At 41.2% G+C, this 10,811-nt stretch overlaps 1 long non-coding RNA gene across 2 annotated transcripts; it reads right to left on the bottom strand.

Annotated features, from left to right (window-relative positions):
• Positions 1–4,547: 4,547 nt before the first annotated feature.
• On the bottom strand, positions 4,548–10,769 carry LOC129207917 (uncharacterized). Of its 2 annotated transcripts, XR_008577609.1 has the most exons (3): positions 9,763–10,769; positions 8,649–8,788; positions 4,548–7,455 (listed from the first exon to the last, which is right to left on the bottom strand). It is a non-coding gene; the product is annotated as an uncharacterized LOC129207917 (long non-coding RNA). The 2 variants fall into 2 exon arrangements; XR_008577608.1 differs by having other exon boundaries at positions 8,649–10,769.
• Positions 10,770–10,811: the final 42 nt, after the last annotated feature.

Here is a 10,811-nt window from a genome sequence, read left to right as displayed (position 1 = left end):
CTGCTTGGTATTGCCAGCTCACCTAAGCAAAACTTACATGTTCAGTGGACTTGTTTTCATCAAGCAACATACCTCCAGCACTCTTGTTGCACTTGCAAACAGTCTGCGACCTAATGTAACCCACACCACACTCTAATAAAAACAGTGTTTGTGACCTTGCAAACAGATAGCTTGATTGAAAATCAAATTCTAAATCAATTGATTAAGCAACTGTAAGTGAATACAGGAAATCATTTATGTTCACTGCAGGGGTCAAGGGATGTTAGCTGCATTCTGCTATAGTTTCTGGAATGCATGTGATACATACTTATTGTAACAGCACGAATTATCATCACAATCGATGTGGGAAACTGAGAAACATTTATTAACCAAACATCTCACCAATTTTCACAAGAAAAAAGAGTGGTACTTGGCATCAGTCTCTCTGAAGCATTATTTCTGTACCTAGTATACTAGAAACACTGTACAGGGATGGCTCAACCTCTGGAAGGTTCTAGGGCCACAATCAACAAACACTGTGGTCTTATTAAAAAAAATCTTGCTGTGCAAACTTGAGTGATCTATTCGGAGAGATTTATAAAAGGAACGGCTGAAGAGAAGGTAGCAGATGTAATGCAGTACATTTTTTTTATCATATTCCATAAAAATCTGATTGAAAAATGAATTCAAACTGCTAAGAAAGCTGTGAGTTTGTTGTGGAGCACCTGTCCCCTGACGGCAGGCGAGGACGCCTCCTCCCAGCCGGGGTCCCCCAGCTCAGTGCCAAGAGCTGTAGGTGTTGGAGGCAGGAGGCTTTGCAGGCTCTAGTTACCCGGCTGCCCTCCTTTAACACGCAGGGGCTGCAGAAGGAATGCGACTGCTTTATGGCTTTCTCGGAACAAATAGGGCAACTCCCTTAAGCACAATTAATTCTTAACAGTGGCAACGTTATCAGCCCTGCAGCTGAATCTCAGATGAGGGTTATGATCATATGGGGTGGACCTCGTTGGGACCATTTGACACCAGTCTTCTGCCAGTCACATATGCAGTTTTGTTGTGTCTCCTGCCTCCTTATGTCCTCCTGCTGCTACTAATGACACCCTGCCAGCAGCAAGCGATTTCCCTGGGAAGCTCCCAGGCTGCTCACAGCCCAGCTGCCTCCTTCTGCCAGCTACCAAACTGCTGCTCCAGCTCTCATGTAGGCTTCTCCCTCTCAAACATGGCTTACAGTATGTTGGAAAACCCAGTACATACTGGGAACCTCAATACAGTGTTGCAAAGACGTATGATATGTTGAACTGTGAGGAGATGTTGGGGGTATGATAGATATGGGTGTGACAGCTGATTTTTTTTTAATATATTTTCGTCAGGGAAAGAAAGTAAACTGCGGTGCGCTGCTGACATTTACAACTGTACATCACAAAAAGCTGCACATATCAAGGAAGAGAGAATTATAGAAAGGGCGTAAAGAAATTATGTACTCAAAAAGTAATAGTTTTGATCTAGAATAAGGCAAATTGATAAATAGCATACAAATAAGCCAAATAATTTTTCAGTGGAAGAAATAGCATGAATAGCATTAATTGGAAAAAGAGAATGATGGGAAGTTCACCACCTTCTCCCCTGGCAACTAGATGGGAGTTTGCACAGGATATGGCAAGGCAAAAGAGCAATGTCATTTTGGACTCCCCATGAAGAGCTATAACAGCATCAGGTTAAGTCATTTTCTTTATGATTTTGGCTTAAAATATTCAGTTCCAGCCACAGCACTATCAAAAAGACAAAAGATAAATGAGAAAGAGTTCTGAAAAAAACTAAAAGAACAATCAATGGCTGGAGGCCAGATTTATTTGGAAATACGTGCATATGTTTAACTTGTCCAAACCTTTCAGGGTGATTAAGGGGAACCCATAATGGACGACTTCTTCTGGAACAGAGTACTTAGAAATACAAAGTAGAAAAAAAAGGGTCAGCAGGTCATGGGCTGCTAGAGATCCCAACACTGCTTTGTTTGCTGCTGCTGCTGAGCAGCTGCCAAATTACTCTAGTAGCAGATCCCAAAAGAGTGCATAAAAATGAGGAGATATAAAATGCATTTATATTCTGAGAATCGAGCTCAGTTTTTGTTTCCTCAGAAACTCACTTTCAGAGACAAACCTCCCTGTTTCTACCACGTGTTTAAATAAAAAGTAGGTACACGGTCCAGTATAGTGCTGAGGATCACACGGATTGCTTGATATTGCTTCCTAATCAAATACCATCTTCATTCATCCCTAGGCCTATGTGTTACCCTCTCCCTGTAGCACACTAACAGAGATGAGATAAGGAGTCAGGCTAACGGGTGGCAACACCATGTACATAATGACATATTTAGGAGAGGAGAAAGAGGTGCAAGTTAAGCTAGAAAGTTAAAAAAGAAGAACCAGGCAAAATACCAACAGAAACATTGTGACTCCAAGGTTTCTGCATTTCTGACTGTTGCCTTCATACTGAGGCATAGAGGACACGTCCACACTGGAAGCCAGTCTGTGCAACCCATTGAAGGTATTACCTCAGCTGCCCAGCCAGCAGTGAGGCTGCATGAGCATTGCTACGCGGCACTGGCGTCTCTCCTCCTGCTTACACTCATCTTCACAGCCCCAAGCACATTTGGAAGCTAGCACCCCACCAGATACATCAGTACAGGCTCAGCACTGACGGTTCCTGATAGCTAACAGGCTGCCTGCATAGCAGCCCTGCAGACGAGAAGCAGAGCATCCTGTGCGTGCGGCTGCTCCAAGAGCAGCTCTTGCAGAACAGTGTGAATAGAGTCAGCAGGTTGCTTATATTTTAAACATGGTAAGTAAGGACTGCTTGCTGAGTTAGCAGAATATATGGGGCATGACAAGAGGCCGAAGGAGTAAACAACATATTATATTCCCACATCATGTGACTATCAGAAGCAAAATCTCAAAAAAAGAGAAAAGATAAGGAAAAAAAAGTAGAATTAAAGCAGCCAGCTTCTCCCTTTCTCTTTGAAAATCAGAATGGGAAATAACTTGGGGGTTCCCCTATTTAGCAAATGCATTTGTTATAGCAGGGGACATATAGAATGATGAGTTAGAGGATAAGGTCTTTCCTAGAAGAGATTATGAAGGTATCATAGATTAAAGACTATTTGAGTTATTAATTATATTTCTATAGATACTGCTGTGTACTAAAATACTTTGATAGGACAGATATTCTACCCAATGTTTGTGTTATCTCTTGCATCAGAAAATGAAAGTCAAAGAGACCTCAGTATTGTTCTCACTTTCACACTTCCTGGATTTTTTTGGGGGTGGAAGGAACAACAAAAAATCCATGAACAATTATAGTATGCATTTGAGAAATGTCTAGGCTCTCTGAGCTCCTGGGGACACTTGAGAATTTAAAGGGACAGATGGGCAGGCAGGAGCTGGATCAGATCATCTATGGCATAAATGTATTCCAGCACTTAGAGGATGGTGGGGAGTTCAACAGCATATCAGAGATGGGGTTCTGACTCCAAAGCACATGATGCTCTTTAGACTCTTTGTAATATGTTTATTTATAGTTAGTCTGGCTTCAGGAGAAGTCACAAAACTAAGTCTTTTAAAACTACTCCCAGTATATTCAGTGCAATGCAGGTTTCAAACGTTTCTATTCATGGAATTTAACTTGGATTTTAAATCGCTATATATATGGGGTCATTAATTCTGGAATAAGTTCCTTCATCTGTTTTAGCTTATTTCAATGTTGAATTCTAGAACAGGTATTCTATTCTAGAATTATTCCAGAATTGTCTTGGCTCCAGAAGGTCATAGAAGTGTCTTTCATCAGACATACTGATATTGCAGTATGCCCTGGGTAAAACAAGAATTAGGATTCCATTTGAGTTAGGAGCACAGATCACATCATTTATTATCTGCAGATGCCAGGACATTAAAACTTTCAATTGTTTTTGCACCAAACTGAATGAGGCAGTTCGTTAATACAATTACCTCTGTATAATTGAAAACTAAATCAACAATGACTGCGTGATTTGAATATTACTTTAAATAATTTCATTTTTATGATGCTATTTTGTTGTACATGGTATCACCAAATAGCTTATTCATTTTCCTGCTGACTGTGATTTGAGTTTGCGCCTTTGGGAGGGAAGAAGCACATTTTCAATCTTCCTAGTTTTCTGGGCTACAGTATGGATTGCTTTTAATTATTTAGGCAGACACACATTAACACTAGAAGTCCGTAGTTTATAGTGAGTGAAACAAGAGAGAAGGACTGAGTGGATTATAACTGTCCCAGGAAGAGGAGCAGGCACCAGAGGTCTTTGGCAAGGTCCTTAAAGGAAAATGGGAACTTGGTGTAGACAGCCAACACAGAACTTGAGTGTTGTGAAGGATTTCCCCTGCTCCTTTCAGAGGAGCGTCCCTAGTCACTGCCTGTTTGCTTTTATGGAAAGAAGCAGTTTTAAAGTATTTGGACAGGTAGTAGGGAGAAGGGCCACAGACTACTCACTCTGTGTCACGGTCTGTTTGGATCTCTCAAATTTGCAGGACAATGTACTCTGTAAATTAAACTTTATTTTATGAGCTCATTAGGAAAGAAAACAAACACGACAAACAAGGGCTCAATTCCCTTTGTACAGGCTAGCCTAGCACATGAATTCACTAATTCGTCATGTAAGTCATGAGGTTTCTAACTCACAAGTTCTCTAATTCATAACTGGCAATTCATTAACTCGTAACTTGTAACTCGTGCACCTATGAGCAAAATAATTACCTAGCCAACAGTGAGAGTGCTCATCCTTCCTCCTCTGTCACGGTGTGGGCATCCCCTGTATCACACCAGGAAGCACGAACATCGGTGTTTTATCAACACTGTTTTCATCAAAAATCCAAAACATAGCACCATACAAGCTACTATGAAGAAAATTAACTCTATCCCATCCAAAACCAGTACAATCTCCACACCTTATTCCATACCATTTACATCATGCTCAGGTCCCACACTATCCAACAGATCTTCATTAGCCCTTCCCATCCTTTGATATCTACACAGATATGATTCCCTTAGGCTATGGACCACCCCTGTAAAATGTCCATAAAATGTCCATGAAATGTCCATTGAGTTCATTAGTCCATGACTTGGGTTCTATCTGTTATGGCAATCACTCAGGACAGGAGAGGTGGTGTGTTGCGTGGAGTTACTGGGCACCAAAGCCAGCTCAGGCTGGGTCACTGCTGCACTTGCACTTGCTTCTTGTAAGGCTTGTCCTCCACCGGTGGTGGTTCCTGCTATAGTACTTGCTATACCATGCAACTCGAATCACAGTTTACAACAATTTGAAGGTACATCCATTACAATCTCCACCTCTGTTCCCTTTGGACACTGCAGTATACTTCTCCCCTTGTCCAGCATGGACTTATCCACAGACCACAGTCCCATCTGCTCCAGCATGGACTTACTCATGGGTCACAGCTTCTTCAAGGATACACCTGCTGCGGCCTGCACTTATCCATGGCCACAGATGTTTTGAGGTGTATCTGCTCCAGCATGGACTTGGCCACAGCCACAGCCTCTTTGGGATGTCCTGCTTCTGCATGGACTTATCCACAGGTCACAGTCCCTTCGACTTAAGTTGACCCTGGAGCTCCGGCCTGCCCAGCACAGCAGCAAAGAACAGCAGCAATGCCCTGGCCATCAGCCAGCCCAGGCACATGGCCACTGCCGTTATCAAAGTGCTCCCAGGCAGAGCAGGGTGAGATGATAAGCCCTGCAGCAAACAGCAGGAGCAAAAAGCAGCCATGAACAAGCACTGGACTCTAATGTACAGTCAGGCAAGCAAGCCCCATGGCAAGCACAGGAGCCTGCCAATTAATACCTAAACCGCAATAACAGCTCTAAGTTCCATCTAGCAAACTCCAGTCAAATCTGTTGCTACCTCCAACCCTTCAGGCCCCACACTGGGCACCAAAAAGGAGTGTCATTGTTTAATCCCAGTGGGCCGCTCAGCCCCACACAGCCCCACACTCACTTTCCCCCAGTGGGATGGGGAGATAATAGGAAGGGTAAAAGTGAGCAAACTCGTGGGTTGAGATAAAGACAGTTTAATAAGTACAGCAAAGGCCGTGCACGCAAGCAAAGAAAAACAAGGAATTCATTCACTACTTTCCATTGCCAGGCAGATGTTCAGCCATCATCTGGAAAGCAGGGCTCCATCATGCTTAATGGTTACTTGGGAAGACAAATACCATCACTCTGAATGTTCCCCTCTTCCTCCTTCTTCCCTGCAGCTTCTATTGCCAAGCATGATGTCATATGGTATGGGATATCCCTTTGGTCATTGGGGTCAGCTATTGTAGCTGTGTCCCCTCCCAACTTCTTGTGCACCCCCAGCCTACTTGCTGGTGCGGTGGGGTGAGAAGCAGAAGGGCCTTGGCTCTGTGTGAGCACTGCTCAGCAGAAACTAAACATCCCTGTGTTATGAATAGTTTTCATCACAAATCCAAAGCATAGCCCCATACTAGCTACTATGAAGAAAATTAACTCTATCCCAACCAAAACTAGTTCAGTAGATAAAAAAATTAATTAATTGACCAAAAAGTCAGAATGAGTTTTCACTGCATGAAAAACATGATAAGCTCAACAACTAAGAAACGTCCTTTATCTTGTTTTTTATCAAGCTAACTTAATAGGAGGTGAATTCTTAACATGTAATGTTGGTAAAATGTGCATCCAGAATTGCCTGTACATAAGCATCTGTACATTACAAAAAGCTCTTCTGAAATTTTTTATCTGTTGAGTAGATCAGGCTGCTGTTGCAAAATGAAGTGTGATACCACAAATGCGTTGTTCTCAAGAATTTTTCAACTTGAAAAGAAATTAATTTCTAAGTTTAAGTCATCAAGCCATAACGAGACAGAAACTCTGACAGTCACACATTCAAAGCATGTCAGTGTCAGTTTATTCCACAGGATGAGACAAGTACCAGCAGAAGATAAACCATTCCTGATTCCTTGAAGCCAAATTTAAAGTCAAACTTTCCTCAGGAACAATAAGGGTCTATATTCTACTTGTTCATACTCATGTACAAAGTCCTACCACTGCTCCTATTTCCATGGTTCCTGGGAATGAGATCATAACCAATACTTACTGTCTGGGATGTGGGAAAAGGTTGTAGGCATGTGGTTACTATTTCACTAGTACTAGAGACAGGGTCTTCTCCCTCAAGTGAAGAAAGAACCAGCTACTGTACTTTAGACTGTACATTAACCTCATCTAACTTTTAGATGGTAAGGGTTAGGGAAGATGAATTCCAATCATCGTGGCTGAGGACTTACCATCTTATGCCAACAACCAGGCAGGAACCATGGTCCATCTTATGACTTTACGATGTAAGAGGGGAACAGATCTTGTGCCACATGCGATTCTGGTTCCAGGGTCCTTGGTTTACATCTCGTGCAGAGCTCTCTGTAAAATAGAGGATGCCTTGTTATCACTGAGTGAAAAATAAATGTTGTTTCACTGAATCTTTTCATCAGTGTTTTTCTAGTGACATCACAGGGACTAATTTTAAAATGAAAGTTCTTATTAAAAATGTAACATCGAAAAAACTTCTAGGCAAAATCCCAGATCCTCAGAGTCATTTCTCATTACAGTCTCAGTCAAAATAGTCACTGGTTCAAAGTTCAGAAATTCAGTGTGACTGAAATTCACTCAGCAAGTCAGGACTTGTCTCCAACATATTTCAGAGTTTTGAAAGACTTTATTCAGGCAGATATTTTCCTCCATTGCCCTTTTATTTCAAGGTACCCAAACTAGTAAGGTTTTTAAAATGTGTATTTTCAGCAGTAGGTGGCACTATGAAGTTTCTAACTTCATAATTATTCTAATATAAAATAACATAAAATGTCATGCAGATACATTAGAAAGAACTTCATCGAAATGTTGTTAATAGTCCATTATCTGAAAATATGGCCAGATCTTTCCATTTTCCTATAATTTTAAAAAGAGCATGAAAATATTTTCAAATAAATTCTGATAATAAAATAAATGTTTTTCTAAATATTACAATTGACAAAAAGTCTAATGCAAGAATAGGAATAATGATAATGTCTAATATAAAAATAGACAACTAATAAAATTTAAAATGATAGATGTCTTTAGAAGTTCTCGATAGTCTTTGTTACTCATCAGTAAAGTACCACTGTGGGTTGTTTTTGAATATACTACTTCAGCTGCTTCAAATTTCCTGGAAATTATATCTATCTCATTTGCATATAAGATGTAATATTGCAATAATGAGTGTCAGTACATATAGACTAGGTATTTAAGTTTTATAAGGTAAATGAACATATACTAACAGGAATACAGCAAATGGAAAAGCATTTGGATTTTTCTGTGCTTGGCCAAAAGTTCATATTTACAAGCGGAGACCAAAGCATTACATGTGGGCCCATATTCCTCTACGTATGCCATATGGAGATGTCCCTGCATCCCAAATAAATTCCAGGATTAGAAGGATGCAATGTTAATTGAAAACATTTTCTTCAAAACTTTACAAAAAGCTGTAAAGGGCAAGTAACAAACAAGCCTGTGTTTCCAGGTATTTCGGGTTGTCTAATCAAATGAAAATAACAATATTACAAAAGTATCGCTCATACTTTGTTTCAGAAAGCTCCTAATGCCATACTCCTCGTTCATCAGAAGCGTATGGTGGGAGCAGTGCGGTGATATACAGCATTTTCATTAAGCTGATTTTTGGATGGCTGCCTTATTCATCAGAAACGAAGCGCTGGTCTGCCTGAGCTCAAGGTGTGAAGATAAGGAAAGGAGAAAAGGAATTAAGCAAGGAACACAAATGAAATATATAGTCAATGCTCTTTTATCTGGCCTGGCCAGAAAGTGTCCTTGCCTTTTTTTTTCACCCCAGGCTCCAAGCAAGCCGCTTAGCTTTGCATACTATTTCTGCACTATGATACAATCTGTGCCAATGCCTAAGATTCATGTTTGCTTTTATTTTGCTTTCTATTAAATAAAGCATATAGAAAAGACACCTTTATAGCTTCAGGGCAATTTTTCACGAACTGACATTGTGTATTATTCATTTTGTGCTAACGTGGTCTGCTTGCTGTTTCTTTTACAATACTGAAAAAGTCAAAAGCTAGTACTTAATAAAAACGTCATTTGCAAGGAGCTGGCAGCAGCTGTACGCAAAGGTTTTTAACTTGTGACAGCCCACTTCTGTTTCTCCAGAGTCTCCAACAGAGTCCTTTCAGCTGGATTCAGTTTTAGACCGCAGAATAAAGTGGTACTACAAAAATAATACACAGGAATATACTTAATATTCTGCTGCTGGTTCTCCATTACAAATGATTTATTGTTGCCATGCATTCTCCCTCCATGGAATTGAAGCCATAGCATCGCAAGAGCTCCTTCAATATACCTAGTTCGTCCAGTGATGCAGCACATGTTCTGCTTAGACCTCCATAATGCTTAGTGGCTCTATGGATATGTTTTAACTAAACCTTAATTATACGGCAAGTGCTCCCACTATATCTAGTACCGTTACCAAACATGCATATAATAAATCTACTTAGATTACAGGTTCTTCTTCCTTCAAAGGGACATATCAATTTCATATAATTACAGCAAGCAACATCTTTGGGTAAACACCTACTTGCAACATGATGGTGCAAAGATTTTTTTTATTAATACGAATTTATCAAATGTATACACTTGTGCTATTTTTTAATTTATAAAGTCACACTCTTGTACCTTATAGGGCAAACATGAAAATGAGATCTTCACACGAGCCCTGTTTAAATGGCAAGGTGGAGTAGCAGCTCAATGGTTGTGAATACCCAAGGCAGGCACAGTACACCAGGCTGAGAGACCATAGCAGCACTCTGCCTGCAAGCCACGGAAGCTAAATCAGCACCTACAAAGGAATAGTTACATCTTCTATCATGGTTAGTGAGAGTGTCCTAATTGCACACTATTTGGTTATATTAGATCATTGAAAGTAGCCTCAAAAATGGGCCCAAAGGGTGACCAAAGGATAATTTGAAAGGTATATATTGTCATATACTGTCAGCCAGGCTACAAAGACAATGGCAGCAGTCATACCCTTTTCAAAGCTGTATTCAGTGCACTGAATTGATTAACTATTTGACTGCTACTTGTATTTCCGAGTGGAATTCAGCTTGCTCTCTAATTAATGTCATTTACCAAATAATGACACGGGATTTAAGAGAAGACACTCCAATAATTTGGTAACTATGACATAGGGGTAGGGATCCAGGCCTGTGGCCCATCTGCTGTAAAGCATTCCCTCCTACTTTTAGGTGTGCCGTGGCACATGCTTGCTGTTACGCCCAAGGAGTACAATATGTTGTTGGATGCATATTAAATAGCTGGAGAAGTCAAAAGGTTGACAAAACGCTATCGGAACCAGTGACATTACTGCTCTGCGGGGGACCTTGTCTGAAGGTATAAATTCCAAACGATTCGTGTGTACCGAACCCCAAATCTCCTTCTCTCTGTTTTGGCTGGTGTGTGTTTGGTCACTCGCTGGGCATTGCTCTGCTTGGCAGAAGGCAGCTGGCACACAGGCACGTCTGCGAAGCTGTGACGGCATTGCTCTGCTTTCTGTTCCTCTGCCTCAGCCCCCGCAGCGCGGTCACCCCAGCAGCGCTCTCCGCCGGGTTTTGCCGGCATGTCCATCTTCCCGGCACCGGGGCTGAACTCGCTGTTTGACTACGCGGGAGATAAGCGCTCCGTGGGTATGAAATGCACAGAGGCACACGCAGACAGGCGGCTGCCGT

The sequence above is a fragment of the Grus americana genome, chromosome 6 (assembly GCF_028858705.1).
Source record: "Grus americana isolate bGruAme1 chromosome 6, bGruAme1.mat, whole genome shotgun sequence".
In the NCBI taxonomy this organism is placed as follows: Eukaryota; Metazoa; Chordata; class Aves; order Gruiformes; family Gruidae; genus Grus; species Grus americana.
The sequence above is the reverse complement of the archived record's forward strand: the minus strand, read 5'-3'. Positions and strand labels throughout refer to the sequence as shown.